The 22,500-nt window shown below is 37.8% G+C and overlaps 1 protein-coding gene and 1 pseudogene across 1 annotated transcript in view; one reads left to right on the top strand and one right to left on the bottom strand.

Moving 5' to 3' along the window:
- Positions 1-22,500, bottom strand: part of LOC137970790 (uncharacterized) — a 52,029-nt gene that overhangs the window by 15,754 nt on the left and 13,775 nt on the right. The window lies entirely within an intron of this gene.
- On the top strand, positions 13,505-22,194 carry LOC137970211 (uncharacterized; annotated as a pseudogene).

The raw sequence follows: 22,500 nt of genomic DNA, 5'->3' as shown, positions 1-22,500 counted from the left end.
TGGAAGCAAACATTTAGCCCTTCGCTTACTATCTGGCAAAATACGTCCAGCTTTATCCACGGTCCCATCTACCCCTCGTGACGTCATCACTTTTAACGGTCAGGAACAGCTTTGTCCACTAACTTGTGAAGGGAGAAGAGATCTTTCAAACTATACCAGAATGAGCACAATTCAGTAAAGGAAACTGGAGAAACGACCAAAAAAACCATGTAACACTGACCTGAAAATCTCCATGAAAAGCTTGCTCCATTACCCACCTACCTTTCTGAGCACCTAATTCTAAGATGATGAAAGGTTTCTCAGAAACTCTTCCCACCAAAATAATAAAGCCTACCAAATGCCCAGCAAGTTCAAAAAAAAATGAGGCAAAGAAAGTGAAAAGTGGAAGTCGAAAGTCTTGTGCTACTTTTAAACCCAAAAATGTCGAAATTTTGTTTTCTGCGCATGCCCGAACTTTGCAAGCACTTATTTTGCACTTGGCTGAAAAGGCCGCGGAGTGTACAACCTGGAAACGGGTTTGTGGGGAGATTTAGCTCTTAAACAGCACGACAGTGACCAAAAAACCCCTCAACTAGCTTCAAAACGTGTTTTCGGCCAAATCTCTAGTAGCCAAAGGGTTAATGTGAAATCTTTCCACCCGCCATGATTGACACACCATCCAACTACTAACCTCATTCGGAGAATCTTAACTTCAGCCGACATGCATGCGCTTGGACTAGAATCAACGATTGTGATCTTTGTGTTAAACTCGGACATGTATCATGTCGAACTTTATAACAATTGAAAGAAAAAATACCAAACTAACAAAAACCCGGTGTCTTGCCGTCATTTTGTCACAGATGCATCCTTTGTTTCGTGAGTTGTCAGTATTAAACACCTAAGGTAACTTGATCACAGGCGGCCGCTAGAATCTATGTCACTTTCGATTTTGCGATTTTACTTGTACGACCAAAAGTACGATAGACAATTGAACTTTGATTGAACGTAACAAAAATCTCCCGAAATTTTTTTCGCTGATGGTAACTTGTCATATTCGTGGCTCAAAATTTATGATGTTTTTATCTCGCAAATTTTGTTTCTGGTGACAAATACTTTTATTCTCGATCGACACTTCCTAAAAGTTCCTTCTGCTCTCCTTAAAAACTACTTATCAATATTTATTTAGTTTTGCGTCAATATTTGTTTTGCATAAAGCAGGCTAACAAAATCTGTACCTTGCTTGGTTCGCATTTTTGAGCGTTAAAATAGAATTTTTGGTCGTGTGTTCCTGACAGCAAGTCGCATAGTTTGACATCCCCTATCCAGATGCAAACCCCGCCGGAATTAACTTCAGTGAACATTGGTCTTGGAGAGCTGTCAGAAGCTCAGAGTACACCTTTTAAATAAGCTTGTGGTGAAAAAGAAGTTGTAAATGATCAACATGTCAGCCTTGAAGCCAAATGTTTCTCGATTTCCTTTTATTTTCTTCAATCTTTCTGGATTTAGTATTTTACTGAACCACATGTCTTCTCAGGGGGTATTAAGCAAAGATATCTACCATGCCACTGTAATGATTTACGATACCAAAACAAGATCGTATATTATTAGAGCTACATATTACGCAAGGACAACTTGAATCTCCTGAAAAAACAAAACGCACCTCAGTTGACAGTTATGGAAAAAACCACTGTCAAGTTACTGCACTACCACACGTACGCAATGCGTTCCTACTTTAAAAAAATATCCCGATTCTGCTCAATCAAGTTCACTATAACTGGACAATTTGTGTTAACTGTTCGCGCATCCCACGATACGCCCTTGTAGGCGTCTTGTTTATAATTATGACAGGAAATTTATTACTTCCCCGTAATTATCATGAATGTAAGAAATGAACTCTACACTGCTTTATCACGCTTATCGAGACAAACGTATTTAATGTTAACAGAATTATCTGCAGAAGTCATAGCGTTCAACACAACGTTTCAGATTTAATACAGCCCAAGTCATACTGGTAACGTACATGGAAGTGGCACAATAGATTTTGCTTACTGTATGTCTTTGATAAATACTTTCCAAAATTTGATCACAGAGAATTATAATTCTTTTATTTTGACAATTGGGTGCATATTACTGAGTATTTAAATTACAGCAAATGGTGTCTTTTAAATATTTGATTCTCGTGCTATGGATTCATTTGGCATGGCCATCCTCAAGGAACGTGTCTACTTCTGAAAGTATTTTCAAGTGCACATCTTCACGTACCGCGCACGTGACAAATAAAGTGACCTTTACGTGCACCACTGCACGAAAGGGTGGTCATCTTGGAAAGATGTTTTCACATCTCACCTTCGTTTCTCTTTGGTTTTTTTGTGCAAAAGAGGTTTCGACGAGTCATTTCGTTTTATCTTAAACCGTTCAGTTGGCGTTTCCTTTCTCAAATACTGACCAAAAATGCCCATCAATCAGCAAAAAAAAAAAAGCAATGTGCTTAGCCATTTTGGAATAAATACACTATTTTTACCTCGTTTCCATGGTCAGTTGGTCATTGTCACCACCTATAATGAAGATAATCTGGTTCCGGGTATTCACTACATACACATTCGAACATCAAGAGAAGCGCAATGTAAGGCTGATGTAAGAAGGACAGACTTCTCTCTTTTCTTTTCTTTAGTGCTAAAATAACCATAAACCACTGTATTTTTGCAGGCCCGAGTTTAGGCTAACTGTAGCCTCTTGTTAAGATAAGCGCGAGCTACTAGAGTGCCTCTTCGGGATTTCACCTTCTGGGCAAAAATGTAAACTATTAGATAACTGCGTTGAAGAAACTTGGTAAGCGTACTGCTAATGCTTCTAAAATTAGTTACCATGTCATATCAAGGCTTTGTTTATCCAGTAGCTTTCGTGCCACAAATATGTCTAAAAAATTTGAAAAAAAGATCAGGAGAAATCAGAGAATAACTTAAACAAATGGTATTCAGTCTGAGAAAAAAGATCCTTAACAACATCTCATCCATACTGCTGCTACAGAAGGGACTACTCCGCCATTTCTCATATTTGCATGATGCCACAATTCGTGGTTAGATCCCCGATCGGACCAACACTCAGAGTCTTAAAATTAATGAGGAGAAAGTGCCACATTGTGATTACATCTGCACTGACTTTCAAGTCTATTCAGCTTATGGAATACGCCGAAGGCCCCCGTAGGAGATGTGTGACACTTGAAAATGGATAAACAAGTGGAGTGATATAAAATAAATATCAAAACGTGACAGTAGTTAAAAAAAAATCACAGACGTTTTCGGTGTAGAAGTCTTCCTCAGAGTGAAGAAAACGCAATCAGAAGAAAGCGTGCAGATGAATGGGAATGAATGAATGAATGACTGATTGGATGGGAACTGTACGGCTTCATAGAGTTAACATCAATTTCAACTTTAGTTGAAAGTGACTTGATGCATAAGCGCGCCACCATTCATCCGCGCGTTTCCTTCTAATTGTGTATTTCAACGGTTTTCTTCACACTGAAGAAGACTTCTACACCCGAAACGTCTGTGACCTTTAAAAAAAAATAAAATGCTTACACTTTTTGGTATTTATTTTGTATCACTCTACTTGTTTATCCATTTAGGAGCCGGAACGGAGCTCAACAAGAGGAGCCTCAACCTCCAGTAATTCCTTGATGCAACCCTTTCCCATTAAATTTATATTTTTAGGAACAGGTTTTTTCCCGCGAAAATTATCATGTTTTCCTTGATGCTGAGATAGCTCTGCTTTGATTGGCTTTTATAACAGTGGGCGTGCTGATTCTCCCAAAGGAGGCGTTCTATAAATAATTAGTAAAACCCAACTAGTGGTCTATTATCAATGCTGCGTCCTGATTGGTTGAGCTACTAGTAGGCCATTTGTTATAGCCCACTAGTAGCGAAAAGCGCCGGCTTTGAAAACCAAAACAACAATTAAAGTCTAGCTTTAACTAGCGGAAGATGTTTTGTCTCGATATTTTTTTGACCAACTAGTTGGATTTTACTAAAACAATTATTTCTCTCGCCCTCATGGCCTCAGAGTCAATAACGCATTCGGCCTTCGGCCTCATGGGCTATTGAGTCAGAGCCCATTCGGGCTCGAGGAATAATTCAAGTGTTAAATCTACTCGGGAAAGGGTTAACTCCTAGGCCAAGTATGAGAGGTAGAGACCTCCCTTGATGAAATCCTGGAGCTGATCAATAATGAGTTCGTAATATATATATCCCGCAGCATTTTGTAATGACCACAAGGGAGAATCATCATCGCCGATGAGAGAGCAACCTAAGAAGCTATACCTTTATAGCTCAGGTGGAAGAGCAGTGCAGCGAAGTCGCACAGCTAGTAATGTGTTCAAGTCCCATGCGTTCACACCCGGAGATTCTTCCAGCCTTACAGTTTCAACTACATGAGGTGCCGTTACCTGCAGTGGTGATCATTCGCTTTCAGGGTTATGAAGAGGTTGTCCGCGTAAGAACGGATAAGGCAAAGGATTGTGAATTCGTAGAGCCCGCAGACCAGTGGGACACATTAGGGAGTTTAAATTAAGAAGCTTAAGGTGGCTCCCTAGAGTATTTGTGAATACGCTCGCTACAAGGCACGAGTTACAAAACGAATGGTCAAAAATTGTTTACTTGGCTTGTGTAAAGATATAACGTAACGGGAACACGTGTCTTTTTGCAGAACAGATTTACAGATAAACTAATTTCTACGGAGGGAACGAAATTGCTACAGAGGTTTAAACTTTTGTTTTATCGACTCTTGAAAAATATCAAGAATTTTCGCATAGGGATCCTTGGTTTGCGCCTTATGCTACTTTTGACCCCAGAGAACTTAAATAAAGAAAACCTTCGATAAATGGAAAAGGTCTTTGCTTTAACTGAATATTTTCAAAATCTTCTTTACACATGTTCACGAAAGGGTTACCTTCTTTTGTATGTCTAGAATACCAATACGGTCTTATAAGGAAATGGAACTTGTGTTGGGAGACTGTCACTGACTGAAAATAAAAACACCAATACGACTTTAGCTGAGATATATCAAGGATAATAAAGAATACGTAAATTTTCATGTTCGTACAGAAATTATCGGGATTTACAGATATTTTTATGGGCTGCTTACATGATTCGCAGACGAAGGACTTGCGATTACGTTCACCTTTTTTCGACCTACAGGAGAAATATTCCAGTTTGGAATTTTCCAATTTAATATTATCGCAAGAAACGAAAGAGCTATCTTCAGGGAAAATTTCATTTCCTCGCGTTTTGATTCAGGTAAGATGTTCAAGATTATCCTTTTTGCTCGTGGACCACGGACACCATACTGCATGGGTGCCGATATAATAAGGCTTGTTTTTTTTTGGTGTCATCTTTGGATTATGGCCGTTACCATGGAAACATCACATCAAATGACAGGCAGATATATTCCTATTTTTGGCCTAAATTCCTTAATATTTATACTTTCCTTTGGTGAATTTTTTATTGTTATGGAAATAATATTGCCTAACATTTTGAAGTGGTAAAAAGCCAAGGTCGTTCAGAGGGTTTGCCAATATTCTGTAATTTGTCATTTTTCAAAATATATTCGATTCGCTCTTAGAGATTTTAACAAATATGGGGTATTTTATAGTAACTGTATGTGGCTACAAGTGAGCCAATTTTTAAAAGAAATTTACAAAAGGGAGCTCCAGAAAATCAGCAGTTCATTTTGCAAATTTGGTCACGCTGTCGTTACAAAAGTAAAAACATGCGCGATTCAGGCTTTACGCGCCCTATTAGTGCCCAGCTTGCGCTCTGGGGAGCTTCCTTAAGGTGATTCCTAAGAAATAGAACTTTTATTATTATTTTTTATTTTATTTTATTTTATTTTATTTCAACAAATATATTTATTTCAACAAAAAGAGCACTTCTTACTCGATTACTTACATCATTTACACAATTTTACTTACATCAACTGTAAATAAGGAACTCGACTACATGTACTTACAAACTACTTACAATACAATACTTACACTTACAGAGCAGTACTTACACTGCTTACGGACAAACACCAGCAACTAATGAGCGAAAAAAAATAAACAGTACACAGTTTAGATGCAATAAAAAAAAGTGGCATAATGACAGGAACAGAGAGCTAAGAAAGATAAGGAGACAGTCTCCATTTTTTTCTTAAGAAGTCTTTGCTACTGATTATTTTTTCAGTTTCATATTTTGCTACAATTTTGGCTCGAAATCCATGAATGTTGGGAATAATTTGGTTATTTCTGCAATTTCACGAGAAAAGATTTCCAATTATTATAAAATAGTTTAGCAATATATGTAAAGGGTCAGTAGTTTCAGTGATAATTCCAACTAGCACATTTTGCAGGGAAAAGGCAGATCCTTTTTTTACTCGAAATAATGCACCAGTAAGTTTCAAAATCGTTCCAGAACTGCGTAGAATAAGAGCAGTGGAAAAGCAAATGGTTTAGTGATTCAGGCTGACCTTTGCAGAACTACAGAGATCATTTGTTTTAAAACCCTTTTGTTGTACAACCCATTTAATATATAATTTGGTGTTTGTATAAAGAATTGAGTTGAGAACTTTGCATTAAAAAGCTTTAACATACGATTCAAGAGTGACGGCATGAGGTAACTGGAAAATTTGTCGCAGTTGGTCATTAGCGAGATTAAAATCGCTCTGTAATTTATAAGCGATATAACTGGAAGTTGTGCTTTTTCCCTGATAAGTAACGCATAGAATTCTTTTCACTTCTTTGTAGTCAAGTCAAATATGTTGTCATCAATTAAGAACGTTGGAGGATTTATCGATAGAAGGCAATCTTTATCTCTTAAAGGTGATGGAATAGACCGACGTAGACCAGTCAACTGTAAAATATTTGTTTTATTTATTTTGTTCGAGAGGTGATTATAGGCATCTGCAACATTTAAATTAAACAAAAAATCTTGGGTGCGGAATACAATTCCAGCTTCGTGATAGTTTTTTTAATGGACGGGCTTATTTTCTATTCTAATTTCACAGTTATTCCAAATAATATTTGTCCAATCCTTTTCTGTGGCGAAAGTCTAACGGAACTCTGACTACCAAGACAAGAGTTCATAATAGAATTGAGAAGGAATTGTATAATCGGATATGTTGTAACACCTTGCGAGCAGAGCCTCCTTTTGTCTTTTTCTTCACTGAGGAGGAGAAAAGGAGGCTCTGCCCGAATCGCGTCAACTCTTTGAAGCCGCCGCAGCCCGAACTTCTGGACTAGTCAATCTTGTTTTCTCTCGTCAAACCGGTTTTTCCAGTGCGAGCGTCAATTTAGTGACAAAACCGATGGTTATAATTGAGCCCGCTGTACCATGAAATCCAAGATGGCGGCGAGATCTGACATATTAGGCTTGGGTTCAAGACTGCATCCTGGCAACATGCAGCGTATACTCAATAAAGATCTTACTCGATTCATGCAGAGTCTTTCTCGAGAACGCCAAAATCGAGCAAGCAGAAGAAAGGCTCTGCTAGCAGGGTGATGTTGTAATTGCAAGCAAAAAAAAAAAAGAAACCTCCCAAGGGGCTCAAGAGGTGTCTGTAGGAAGCTTTTCCAAGCCTAACGATTTGACCATGCATTCAAGATCAATCATTCTTAAACCTCCTTCCTCATATTCGTTTATTACTGACACTCTTTTACTTTATCTGTACCTTTTCACAAGAATTGAAACAGTAACTTATTAAGTTGTTTTATCAGTTCCTTAGGTGTCGGTAGCACTGAACAAGCGTAGACAAACTTAGGGATAAGAAAAGATTTGAGGTTAACTATCAATAGAGTTATGACTTAGAGTTAAGAGTTAACGACTTCCAAAATTTTGGACTGCCAAAATCCTTAAGTCAGGATTTTGGACTGCCAAAATCCTGAATTCAAGATTTTGGAATTCAAGATTTTGGACTGCCAGAATCCTGAATTCAGGATTTTGGATTGCCAAAATTCTAAATCCAAGATTTTGGACTGCCATGCAAAAACCTGAATTCAAGATTTTGGAAGTCCAAAATCTTGAATTCCAAAATCTTGAATTTCGGATTTTGGAAACTTAACTCTAACTCTACGACATATCTCTATGAAAATAACTCTAAAGAATAGGTGGGTTCATACTAGCGGACTAAGGATACCTTAAGTACACTTGAGCCCTACTTCAGATGTGAACGGCTTTAATTTCAGCTCAAGTAGCCTACTTTGTGGCCATGGTAATGCATTGCCTTCAAAGAAGCCGAAGTACACTCTCAAGTCTAGTTCAGACCATCCTTACGAGCTTACTTATCTACTATCAAAACACATTCCGGAAACGGACGTCAATCGAGCATGAAATTCGGGAAATTCAGAGCACACAAACACGCGAACACGCAAAATTTGCTTCTACTTCGACGAAAAACGACTGTGAATAAATCCGTATAGATCTTACCAGGGGATGGATGAGGACAACTTTTTAGACCAAGACCTTATTTTAGTCTCCATGCTGTGTTTGATTGCCAACGCGATAACCTTGAAAGCATACTTTGAACTCTAATATGAACGCTCATCACGGTAAGTGTACTTGAGCTCGGGTATACTTAATTAAGGTGTACTTACTCCGCTGGTATGAACCCACCTAATAGCTGTCCCCAAAAGATTTGATTATTGTCACCTTTCCGTAAATCGATAAGCCTCTAGAGGACCAGATATTAATTAGTTTTTTAACTGAATCCAAACGCGCAATAAAATTCTTTTCTTTAAGCAGTTTCTGATTATATGTAAAATATACACCTATAGTCCTATAGCTTTTATTGGCTCATCAGGCCATTTAATACCAAAGGGTTTTGCTTTATGATTTCGCAATGAACCAATCCACATGCCTTCAGTTTTCGAACAATTAATCTTGAGTCCCGAAATAATTTCAAATGAATAAATATTTCAAAAGGCTTTACGGCCGAATCTGTGTCTGCAAGAACAGTCGTTGTGTCGTCAGTAAACTGTAAGAGCTTTGTTTCCTCGTTTCCAATTTTAATTCCTACTATACGCTTTGATCACTTCATTTTGTCGAATGGCAATTGCTAACATTTCCACCACAATTGTGAAAAGATAAGGAGAGAGTGGGTCTCCCTGTCTAACACCATGTTCCAGAGTAAAAATGTTAGAGGTTGTACCGTTATTCATAAGACAGCTCTGAATATTATTATAGAATGTTTTCACCCAACGGAGGAAATTTTCATCGAAGTTGAACATTTTAAGACTCTCATAGAGGAAATTACATTCTACACTATCAAATGCCTTTCGAAAATCGATGAATAACAATAAACCAGGGATGTTTTCGTTGGCTGAGAAATCCATTATGTCAAAAATGGATCGAATTGTTTCGCCTATAAGACGATCTTTGACATAGCCTGTTTGATTGTGGTGAATAATGTGGGGTATTTTTTTGGGGGGGGCTTCCTTAAGGTGATTCCGATCCCAAGAAATAGAACTTGATTCCATATCTGCAGTTCAATACATGATTCATTTATTTATCGTTTCTTGCGTTGATTCATTCATCACGGGAACATGAGAACCCACAAATGACCAGCTCCCAACACCATTGGTTTCATAGCTCAGTTGGTTAGAGCGTCGCACCGGTATCGCGAGGTCGCTGGTTCCAACCCTGTTAAAGTCCTGAATTTTTCGTACCTGTGAGGATCATAACTTAGCGCTATCGCAACTCAGTATTTCGGGATTACTTTTCAAGTTGCACACACAATACGAGAGAAGTATACTGTAACTGGATGGGTTCAAACGGTTTTAAATGAAAGTGGAAAATGAATGGTTAATTTCTGCATGCTTACGTTGTCGTCAAAACATCAAATTTGGTGATTTCACGTTCATGTTGTTTTGTGGGGCGCGGCAAAAAATGCACTGACATTCGTGCTGCACAAGCAGCATGATTACTTTTGTTATTTTAACCAATGAGGTTTCTGCTTTGTCGCGTTGTAGTGCACCATAGCCGTCGTCGGCCGTGTTTTCACCAGCCTTTTAATTTTTTTAAGGTCGCGTAGCGAGTGACAACCGGAAATCGCGTGAAAACAGTTGCTTTTCCAACTCGCTTGAACTTAAGCGAGTCGGCAAACTTCAATGGAATCAGCTAATTTAAGAGTCGCTTGCGGTTATTCAAATCGGAAATAAGATAGGCGTGCTATTTTTATTATTGTATTGGCACGTGCTCTATCCATCATTTTATCTTACCCGTGAAAACACGTATCATTTTTAATAAGTTGCTTAACGTCTGCTGTTTTAATCCGGTATATGAAAAACTACCCTTCGTTCAGGAATGTTAAGCGACACAACGGCTGTCGTGAAACACAGCCGTCGTTATTCAAACTCCCTAATTTTCCATTCAGAACCTAGATAAACGACCTTGTCCTTTTTCCTGTCGCTATGAAACTAATTTCCCGCTAAACGAAATCTTAGCATAGCCGATTTTGTAACTTTTGGATAGTACAAAGTTAGCTGACCTTTGAACATCTGGGGTTTTAAACTATTTCAGAAAATCTGAAATAAAATCTTTTGAATCAGTTCTTTTGGGATATAACTTGAAGCCGCATTTGAGCAGCGCCCAGCTGGCTTGATGTATCTCAATTTGCAGCTAAGTGCTTCGCAATGGCAAGGTCAATGACTTTCATTGCTGGATTTTTTCCAAGCTTGCTTGATTTCAAGTTGCATTTCACGGTCCGCGATTGGTCACTGATTGGTCACGTTCCAAACTGACCGACTGGACCTTAGAGGGTTGGATTTAGGGAAAAGTGACGTCATTATTATGTATGCAAAACACGAGCCAGCTCTCTCAAGATTTTGAAGTTGGTGATGGCGGACTAATTTTGTTTTCTCTTGGGACCATTGTAAGTCCCAAGAGAAACTGGAAACGATGCTTATGCAAAATACAGAGTATTCTGGGGCAGATCTAGTATATATATTGGTTTCCAAATCAACGAAGAAGTTTTCAGGGGCACCCAACGACCAATTTGTTGTAAAATGTATTATTATACCCCAGTTAATGAAAATAAATGTTATTAAGGCATTTTCAGGTGTTTTTCAGTGTTGCTGGGAAAACATTATCTGTTCCTTTTTCCCAGCAAGACACAAGAAATTTCCCAGCCAGCCCCTGAAGTTTCTAGGGACCGGGTCTGGGACCGTGCTCCCCCGTTAGTTTTTTGGATTTTAACTCTCCAAGTCCCCTTTCCTGGGTTTCTGACCGATTTCAGTAAAACGGTGGAAACCTGTACAGACCCGCCCACGGTATTATGGCATTTGCGAATTCCCGAAACAGCGGCTGGTAATCGAGTCTTTGTTACATTCGTTTTACAAATTTCAAATACAATGGCATGACCCGTTTAAGGCCTCTTCATGTCTACTCAGGGTTCCCGTTTAAAACCGTGATATCGTGAAGTACAGCAGACAAAGCATTCGCGACACAATATAAAGAATTTATTTATTAAGTCCTTTCATCCAAACTAAATTAGTTATCAATGGACCAAATGTCGGAATCATATATTGAACTGCGGATATGAAATCAAGTAAAACTATGATCCTCGCAGTTATAGAGCTGAGCCTGAAAAATTCAGGACTTCAACGGGGTTTGAACCCGCTCTAACCAACTGAGCTACTCGGAAGCCACTGACGTTGGGAGCTGGTCATTTGTGGGTTCTAATTTTCCCTTGAGAAATGAATTAATGAACGAAAGGATCACAGCGATGATCATAGCTTTACTTGATTTCATATCTGCAGTTCAAGATATGATTTTTTTTTTTAATCATATATTATTTGGTTCATTGATAAGTAAACTAATTTAGTTTGGATGAAAGAAGGAAGGAATCAGTTTAATGAAATTACGATCACAAGAAACTCGTAGTTAAAGCATGCGGAAAAGAGAAGAGAAAATATCGCGTTAAAGGCACAGTCCCAAAGGACGTCTATTGTTATCGCTATTGTTTTCTTGAAACAAAGGAGTATATGCATAATGAAGTAGGGACCTGTGCGGAAATCTTGCCGTGTTTCGCGCCAATCAACCAATGAGGACCAAATCCAAACGCAACTTGAACGCGCGTATTTTCCCCGCAACTTTGATTGAATCATTTGAAGTTTGCTTTTGCTCAGGATGTCTTGGTACAGGACTACGAAACTCTTATTTAAACACTACAAATGATGATCGAAGTTGAATCAGTTTACTTTTTATTATCTTGTAACTTCCTTAAAAACTGAATATAGGTCACAATGTTTATTATTGACACAAACTCTGGCAGCCGACGCAGTTGCTGTGATGTGTACCGAACTAAACAACTTTTCTCTCTGTCAAGACAATGAAACCAAGAAGACTAAAATAAATTTTTATGTGGGAAAAAAATTCCAATATTCGCACACTTTGAGCAACTGCAAATTTGCCCGAAAAAAGAGAGCATGCTCGCTTGCCCGCGTGTCCGTGATAGGTCAACTTCCTGTTTTTTTTTTTTTTTTTTTTACTTCTGGCTCTCGGGAGACAGAGTTCCCACGCGCTTGGCACCGCTAAAATGGGTTTTCGGATCGTCAGTTAAAATTTTTTACAGGCTGAAACCGAGCCCTCTTCGAAACAATTAGAATGGCTTCGAAGTCAAATATTGAACTGTTGTATTCGAAAGTTCAATTTCCCGTTTTCTCGAACGACGAAAACCAAGGAAGTAGAATCGAACTAAAAAATAAATAGCGTCAATTAAATCACGTCTAAACAGATCTCTGTATGAAATAGTTTTTAGCAAGACGATGGTCTCTTGTTTTTAGTTATTGCGGTGTCTTCATAAAGTAGCGTGAGACCAGCTCAGAGGGTCAGCTAACTGCAAAAATAAAATAAATAGAATGAAAGTATTATGATAAAATCGATCGTTATCATTTCAGAATGTCAACATAATATATGGCTGCTACGTCATCTCTGCCTTGTGCCTTATTGCTCACGGTTTAAAAATTCATTTTAGTCTTATCATCTTCCGTATTTATCGTCTTCCTCGATCCACGATTTGTCCATGCGGTTCTCCCTTTTAAAAGTTACTCAGTCTAACCGACTTCTTGTTCAGTTTAGGAAATTTCATTTGTACACACTTCTCTTAGAATCAAGCTTCCTGGTCTAAAACGCTGCATCCCAATTTTCGAATCACTAGTCTTTCAGTCTTAAATACACCTGCCAACCATCAGAAATAGCAATTAAAGTGGACGGTTGACTGAAAGATCATATATCTGACGAAATACCACCCTCAAGAAATTTTCCATTTGAGGAAGTAGTCATCAATTTGGATCACGATAACTGAATGATTGCAACCTTTTTTCATCCGGAAACCGGGAAGAAGAAATCCGTGGCTTCAAACTGCACGGAAATAGAATCATTCACAAAACACAATAAAAATATTCAAAAAATGAATGAGGAAGCTAACATAGATCGGAGAAGTCACGTGATATGAAGCCGTAACCCAGAATGGAATTATGGGAAAGCTTAGGATTTTTTTTTTTCTTGAACCGAAGTGCTTTTCTTGTCGCGATGGTTGGGCTTAGTAAGTTTTGGGGCTGATGCGAAAACTATGAATCGTCCAGACGACGAAGAAGATCCCCACCGACGCGTTATAGCGGAGGAAATACTATCCTTGCCCGCTAAAGAGGTTCTGAGGTATGATAAACTGAAGGATCCGTTGTCCTATCTTTTGAACATGGAGGGTGCATTGAAAAACTGGAAAGATGTGGCTACGAAACTCGATTACAAACCCGCGCGTATCCTCGGTGACTTTACACATCGGGATTTACCTGGATTTACGCTTCTTGAAGACTGGATTTACAATAAGAAAGGCACCTTACAAAGTCTTGTTCAAGTATTTATGGAGCTAAAGATGTTCAGCTGTTTGGAAGTGGTTGGCGAATGTGTAGAAGGTAATGCTGTACAGCAGTGACCCACATGAGCGATTTATTTAAGTTCAGGCTTTGGTGAGGTGGTAACTCTTTGAAAAAATATTTAGGCACTATGAAATCCCGTTGTTTGGAGTTTCACAAAAAGTAATTGAATAAAATGTTACGCTGATTTGATTTCGTTTTCAATGTTTGAAAAACACGAAGTCTTATGAACGAACGTGCTTGTTTCTGCTACTCATGTGTAATTGCACAGTTTGAACTCTGGAACCCTCTTAGTTTTTCTTCATCCTAATTTATCCACGAGGCAGCCTGTCAGCATTTTGCCGGTACTCGCTTTTTAGGAACACTGTCGATCTAAGATCTATCTGGAGTATTCCTAAAATATAAATTGGGAACTTTGTTGCAAACTGTCTAGCGTATCAAGAACGCGAGTACACGCATCTTTGCTCGCATTTGACTTCTATTTATTTTAGTACCACTCCATCTCCCCTTTCTTTCATTTTTTAAAAGCAGTCTTTTTTGTACGCGAAGGACACAAAAGTTGTACAAGATTTGGGAGGTCTTCATTTAGTGCGAGAATTAAGAAGTCGAAATAAAACAATTTATAAGCTTGTATTATATTGCATCACAATTTAATTTATTCATACCCTCTGGAAGGGAGCTGCAATATCTTAAAATTAAACGTTCTGTGAAGGCAATATACAATAAGCGCGAAATTGGACTTCTCTCCTTTCTATTCGTCCCTGTACGTCAGTTCATTTTTAGCACATAAAACGTTTTTTGTCATCTGGTTTCAAGAAAATTGTAGCATAAACCCTTAGGCTTCCATGTATTGGGTAAAAATTTGAAGTTCTGTTATCTGTTTGCGGTTTGTATGCTCGTCATCTTGTTATGTCATTGCAATATTTGAGAGCAACGATTTGTTGTTTTCCTCAGGCATTTGTGAAACTTGGATTCTTCCTGACCGTTTCGTCACATTTTGTAGTCAAGTTACGGAAGTTTTGAAACAAAAATTTGATCCCCAGAAATCTTGTTTATTTGATCCTATTCTATGAATATTACTTCCTGTAATGATAGATTATGCTCTAGCATTGCTTGAAGTTTTTTTTCTTTTCTTGGTGTATCAATATCCTTTTCTCGTTGGATTGATATTGAGTTTACTCAAAGCTCTTATAGTGCCTTTTAGTTTACACTGGAAAGTGGGGTGATGGTGTAACGGTCTTTGAGCACATTAAATCTTTAATTTGCACAGTCATGGTTACTGATAAATAATAGTTAACAACTACTGTATTCACCAAAGTGGAGGTGTCTAGTGGTGGATATTTACTGAGCTGTGAAGCAGTGAGGTGCAGTACTGTAAATATCCACCGCTAGCCACTGTCACTGAGGTAAAGAGTTGTTTTAGTATATATCTACTGAAACAGTGAGATAATAAAGCACGAAAAGATGATTTAAAATTATCACTTATTCATGCAACGATTTCAATATTTTCGGGCTCAAGTACCTCACAATTTCCTGGGAGGTGAATAACAAAGGATTTGTGGAGTTTGAGTAGCCAATCAGAGCAAGCCTTCAACACTATCCACTGTTCTACATTTATATACTAATTATTATATTATGAATCATTTACTGCACCACTGACTTCTAAAACTTATAACTTTTTGTAAACACCTGGGCACGTTGCATACACGTACAGTGTACTCTATCCACAGCACACTCATTTTTGTGGTACATGTAGGTGCATCTCATTGGGTCAATAGGCCCATTTCTGAGTTGCTGATTACCTAGGTTTCAAAGTGAGTCCTGGTGCGCAACCATTCAAATGGAAACGAGTGGTGTATTTTCATGCAAACTGAAACTCATTATCATGTGAATGGTTCAATAGCAACAAGACTTGTTTTGAATCAGAGGCAAACAGCAACTTGGAAATTGCCTAAATATTGTACATGTAGTACCCCAAAACTCATTAGAAAATAATTGGGATAGTACGCACACTCTCACTGGTCAATAGCTGTGTTTAAATGAGAGTATGGAAACACGGCTGTGACATCACATGAATTTTGATTGGTCATATGCTGTCAGACTCACATTTTGATTGGTTGGTAGGAAATATGAGCGTGTTTCAAGAAAATCTGTTTCAATCAAGAAGTAAAAAACCAGCCTTTTCCTTCATTTGTTGAATTATCTTTGAGACATATTTTATAAAAGTGATAGAGGACTTTTTTCCGTGTTTCCAGAGCCTCATCTAAACACTTGGGGGAGTTGGGAGAATTCTCTACAGTTATGCAAACCCTTGACTGCATCTCGGGTTTGCATACCTGTCTTAAATTCTGCCAACTTCCCCTCGTGTTTAGATGAGGCTATGGAAACACGGAAAACGTCCGCTATTGCTTAACTAAAATGTGTATGCATCTAGATACATGTAGATCACTGCTATTACTAGTCAATGAGGTATAATTACTTTCATTGCCAAGTCAGGTTTTTCCTGGGTAAGGAATAAAACGTTAAGATTAAATACATTTTTATTATTAAACATATAATTATGTTGTATCAAATTCATTCTATTGTATAAAGTTCATGGGTTTGTATGTATACTTTTTAGAATATGAAGCAAGAACAGCGAGAAATACCCGCAATCCCTCAGAAAGTGATGAAATTGATAACTCTGCAGCACAATTACAAGGAAGATATGGAAGTGATGTTGATACGTCACTGTCCACTGATGGCAATCTCACATGTGCGAGTCGTACAATGGATACGTCAATGGACTATACCAGTTCAGTCCAGACATCGTCCGCTTCCTCAGACTGCTTAAGTCCAAGTTTACCTCCACTTGTAGTCGAGGATGAATGGACATGCAATGGAAGTTTCATTGCCAACATTCAGGACACTAATTGTAGCTTAAGTTGTGACGATCTTGAACATGGGGAAGAACATTGCAAAGAAATAGTGGCATCTAAACTTCAATTCCTGAGGACTCAGAGTTGGTCACCAACTGAGACATACAATTTAGGTAAACAGCCAAATCTTTTGCATCCCATGGATGGCGAACAAAGTTTGTTGAACCGTTCTCTTTCTCAACCTAATAACGTGAAATCAAAGGCTGGTTTAGACACCAAAAGAAAGTCGTTTAGGAAAAGAATTGCAAGAATTTTTCGAAAGAAAAAGAAAACTAAGCAGTCTCCAATCAATTCAAGTGCAGAAGAGGTGAACTGTTCTTCGCCAGGAAATTTAGCAAGTTCAAATGCTTGTTTTACAAGATCTGAATCTCTTACTGTGGCTGGAAGTTACCGGGAAGCTCCTGAAAAGCATGTTGAGAATTTGTCCCCGCTCAAAGTAGAAGAGGCTCGGCGCTCATCAGACAGTTTAAGTTCTGGCGAATCTCTGTCTAACCCAACATCACCTGGGTATGAATCAGGATATATATCATCTGAAGGTACTGTATGATGTACATTGGACTGGGCTTCTGACAGGGTGCGGGAAAAAAATTAAAATTGTGTGCTATTTTAGAGGCCAATAGTGCGGGACGAAAAGTCAATTGTGTGGGTAATTGTGCGGGATTGCATTGTATTTCATCTCGTACTCCCTGTACATCGTGTTTTCCTTGTCTACCTTTTCTTTACCCATATCAATTTGAAATTCCTGCTGAAATGGCTGACTTACCTCTACATTTTACTTCGAATGATTTTTATGTTTTCCATGTCAGTCTTTGCCAGTGACCGCCGGCGATCGCTGGCTTGATAAATATTTCGTCAGCTACATGTACGTACGCTTGACTACAAAAATTTTCTACAACCTAAGTCAACTGGAGTTTGTAAAAGCTACTTTTAATGGAAGCTGTGTCTTCTTATTCCACTACGATTTATGAAAATTATAATATCTGACAAACCAAATTGTGCGTTATTGTGCGGGTTTTATTGAATTGTGCGGTTCTGCACCTGTGCATCCTGTCAGAAAGCCTGATTGGGTGATCATGAGTGTACAGAATTTTACATTCTGTAAAAAATGTATCTTAAAAAGGAACGAGTAGTGTACAAAATGTCGGGGCTTATGGACTGCGTCTCATCGGTCCGGTTTCAAATAGCATACATTTGTACTCCAAAGTTCCCTCAGCTTTCCAACCACTTGCGGTTGGTAAATTGAGTACCAGTCTACTGGGGACAGTTTGTGCATTCAACTGGATTGGTTTTGCACCCACCTCTGACAGGGTGTACGGGTTGCCGGGCCACACAATCCGATGAAACCCGCACAACAATGCACAATTTATAAAAATCTGCAAAATCCCACACAATACTGAGTGATGTGCTTAGAGTTTTTATAACTTCATGTTTTTTCTGTTCCTAACCAAAATTCTTAGAACCTTTTTGAGTGATTTTCAAGCCATTTTCTTTCCAAAACACCTTTGTTTTTGGCTTTTGTTGAACAGCTTCATCGAACATTGATTGTAGAAATATATACAAGGCATTCTTTGTAGCTCTCCATGGTCTTGGGAACTAGCTTGGCAGATCAACACAATCTGCAATGCCCAAAACACTGAAAGTTTAACAAGCTATGTAAATCACGATGTATGTCAATTCGTCCTGAAGGAATTTAACAACAGTTTTTCCACTTGTACTGTACATGTATGGAAACTTAAGAAAGATATGAAGAAATTGATATGTGAGATGACCACAAACAAATAAATGTTCACACTATTACAATTGGCATGATAGTTGGAGGTATTGTATTCCTTAATTAAATGCCTATTTTTATCAACAAGGGGTTTTAAGATATTAAGCTGAATAAAAACAAACAAACAACGTTTCGACCGGGCATTGGTCAAGCTTTAAGGAAACAGTGCACAATCGGGCACGAGTGACTACACAATTTTAAGTTTGTTCCTGCACAATTTGAATTTTTTCCTGCCCCTGTCAGAAGCCCTGTTATGGTACAAGCTAATGTGTAAGAAATAGGAGCTTCTGGGTTGGCTTTGACGTCTGCAGACTTGGCCTCTTGGTCTGATGGAAGATTAAAATAGTGGAACTATCATTTTCTCGTAAAAGGATCCCAGATCTCCACGTAACTTCTTATCGCATTTTTTATTGTAGATACCGATTAGAGGTAGTACTATCAGCGAAGTTTTAAAGAATTCATGGGATCCAATTCAGAGTCACATGAAATGTTTTTAAAATCAACCTTTAAGGGGCAGTGTCACGCTATTTAGTCAAACTTCAAACACTGAAGGATGTCCTTGCTCAATGAAAACCAAAAAATAATGCTGAAGTTTTGTTGCCAATGACCATTGAAGTGCACTGAACTGTTCTTTGTGCAGTTATAAGGATGGAGAGGATGGCCAGTTTTTCAAGTTTGGAGACAGAAAGTTGCCAAAAAACAAAAAAAAAACAAAAAAACTCTTTGTGCCATAAATACACATATATTTCATACCTTGTCAGTGGGTTGTCAGGAATGCTGTACATGTTAGCTAATTAAAATCACTAATTTAGATTTTTACCCATTTTTTTTTTTACCTAAAAACAGCAAATTAAGCGTGATAGTGCCCATTTAAGAGAGAGGTTAGTTTCAAATAGGAATATTTAATTTTAAGAATGGATCACATAAAAACATACATGTAGAAAAGGCTTCCTCAAGTACTTACTGATCAGAAATACTCGTCTCATTGCATGTGATCTTACAGCAGCAACTGCAAAAGAATTCTCACAAATATGACATTAATTTTTAGGAACAATTCTATCTGAATTTCTGCTCTTTATCCAGAAATAGAAAAAAAATTATCAGTTTTTAGGCCTTGAAAATGGGGGTCAACTTTTTACACAGGAAACATGGTAGATGGTTCATAATTCTCTTTTTAACTGCATCTCAGATCTATTCTTGAAAAAAACACAATTGGCATGGTCTCTTTATTTCACAGGTCCGACTGTCAGCTCCGGGAAGTCAATCTCGATCATTCACTGTTTTGACTTGGAAGATGAAGCCTATCAAATGAATGCTGGAAGTTGTATAATCATTTTAACGAGGAGCTTGGTTACAAATGCCACTTGGAATAAACCAGAGATCGCTACAAATAACAGAACACAAGTTTCGCTATGCTTTAAGAGAGTAAAACAACTGATTTTGTTTTCATTTGTGGTCTCGCCACAGTTGAAACGGATTTTTGACTCCTCTTTTGAAGAGATCAGTGACCTTTGGGAAGGTAGGCATTTTCAAACATTACAATGTACTCTGAATTATCCCCCACAGAACATACTGGTCATAGAATTTGTACATGTATAGTGCACTTCAACTGCAGGGCAGGGGAAAATACAGGAACTGATACTTAATCCACACCAAAGGTATTTTTGCGCGGTTTACTGAATATGCGGGAAAAGCAGATCTTAACAAGTGTTATTGAAATCCAAAAAGAAAGTTGGGGGAACCAAGCATTTTTCAAAGGCAATAATTAATCAATAATATTTGTAAAAAGCTTTAAAATACAAGGCAATGTATGGCGTTCTTTTCCAAATTGTAGCTTAATTATCTCTGAAAAAATAGCATGCGTGGTAACCCTCAATTTTCTTTTTGGATACCAAGAGCACTTGCTTAGTTCTGCTTTCTCCGCATAGTTTTGAACCGCGCAAAAATATCCCTGTCTTAATAAGCACCGCCGATAGGAAATCCGAGTATCTTGAGATGTGCAATAACAATAGTAGGCACCGTCCTTAATCACGCTGGTTTGCACAGAGGTGAAAGGTACAATGTACACTGGAACTCTGGGCTCCCCACAAGATACTGTCACCTTAGATCAAGTCACAAAATTCAGAGCTCATGCCCTACTCCTTGTGAACAGTCTGTGGGTAAAATTTAATGAACAGGATTGTGGGACAGGGCCTATAGTTTAAAGTTTATAGTAGAAGAGCAGAAAGTCATTTTGAGGTACAGGCATCCCACAAAGCAATCTATCTACAGTAGTAACAGGCAAAACTATGTTAACGAAACATTAAGTGACCCAGGTTTTAAGCCTTTATTTTTAAAAAAATGCCTGTTTATTTTTACTGGAATTTTGCTATTTAATGGTTCCACCATTATGACTACTAGATAAAATGATGTCAAAAGACCAGTGTAAGAATGCAATGTGTGTGTCCGCAGCTGAATTAACATGCAGCACAGGAGTTTCTGACTTTCAGAATTTTAAACTTGTGTTTTGCATATGTAATAAGCTGCATTTACACACTGAAATGTTAGACTAGTGAGTAAATGACGGCAGTTTTTGCTAGATCCAACCCTCTGAGGTCCAATCGGTCAGTTTTGAACGTGAGTAATGGCAGACGATGAAATCCAAAACTTACACTCAATTAACCGCCTTTGGATAAAACTCAAAGCCTCAAAATTTTGCCAGTCATATGTTAAGCGAATGTACTTTCAAAATATGAAGAAAAAAGTACAGGTATACATGTACATGTGTTTATTATTATTATTATTATTATTATTATATTCTATTATTATTATTATTATTTTATTATTATCATTATCATTATCATTATCAGTATCATTATTATATTATTATTGTTATTATTATTATTATTATTATTATTAGACCAATATGTTTTAGATCATCATTTTAAATTATTATTATTACTATTATTAGTTAGTTTTTTTTTATAGCTTTTTCTTTAGTAATGCTTAATTGTCTTTTTCAATTTATAAATTATTCACATATTGTAAATAGTTTTCTATCGTGAACATAATTATTATTATTATTTTTTTTTTTTATTATTATTATTTTATACCTTAAAATAGGACTTTAATTCTAACTTTAGTGCAACTAAGTCAGTAGTAGTACTTAGTAGTAGTAGTAGTAGTCATATAATAATAATAATAATAATAATAATAATAATAATAATAATAATAAATTGCTGTTGTTTGTTTTTAGATGACAGCAACTGTATGCTGCGCCTAGAATCTGATCTTATTTTAAGTGAACTTGCCAACAGTGGAAGCAACAGAAAAGGCAAGTTTATGACCATCCTTTTGGAAGGGTCCTCCAAAAGTGATGTGCCATGCTTTTTGGAATCATTATGGTGTACCGTTGGCCAAAGGACGAAAGGAAAATTCGGTGCATAATTGAGGAGAAGCCAGAGATTATGCCTGCCCCAGTGTCTTGTGTCAAGACAGATCCACCTTCTCGGGTCATCATACCAGCAAAGCTGATCTAATTTCTTAAGGTTTGTTCAATAGATCTCACTTGTTGTTGTTGTTGTTGTTATTGTTTCGAACGCTTGCCTTTAATGTTCATCTGTTTACACACCGACCCCTCCCCCCTTCCCCCCTCCCTCCTCAAAAAAAAAAAAAAAAGAATGATTTCTGAGTAACTACAGTTTTGACCCGTTCATTCCTTACTACCCTATGCACAGCTTTCAAAGCAAGGCAGTAATAACCGGCACTGTGTCAAATTGGGTGTGCCTGTGCTGGGTGCCTGATGGACAGCGGAAACCAGTGCCTTAACCCTAACCCTCTCATTGATCTCTTTCTCTTTCTTAGACCTCACTTGTTGTTTTTGTTATTGTTTCCAACTCTCCAACTCTTGCCTTAATGTTAATCTGTTTCCTCACCCACCCACCCCCCCC

The sequence above is a fragment of the Montipora foliosa genome, chromosome 9, assembly GCF_036669935.1.
Source record: "Montipora foliosa isolate CH-2021 chromosome 9, ASM3666993v2, whole genome shotgun sequence".
Lineage (NCBI taxonomy): Eukaryota > Metazoa > Cnidaria > Anthozoa > Scleractinia > Acroporidae > Montipora > Montipora foliosa.
Note: the sequence above shows the minus strand (reverse complement) of the source record. Positions and strands in the feature narration are given on the sequence as shown.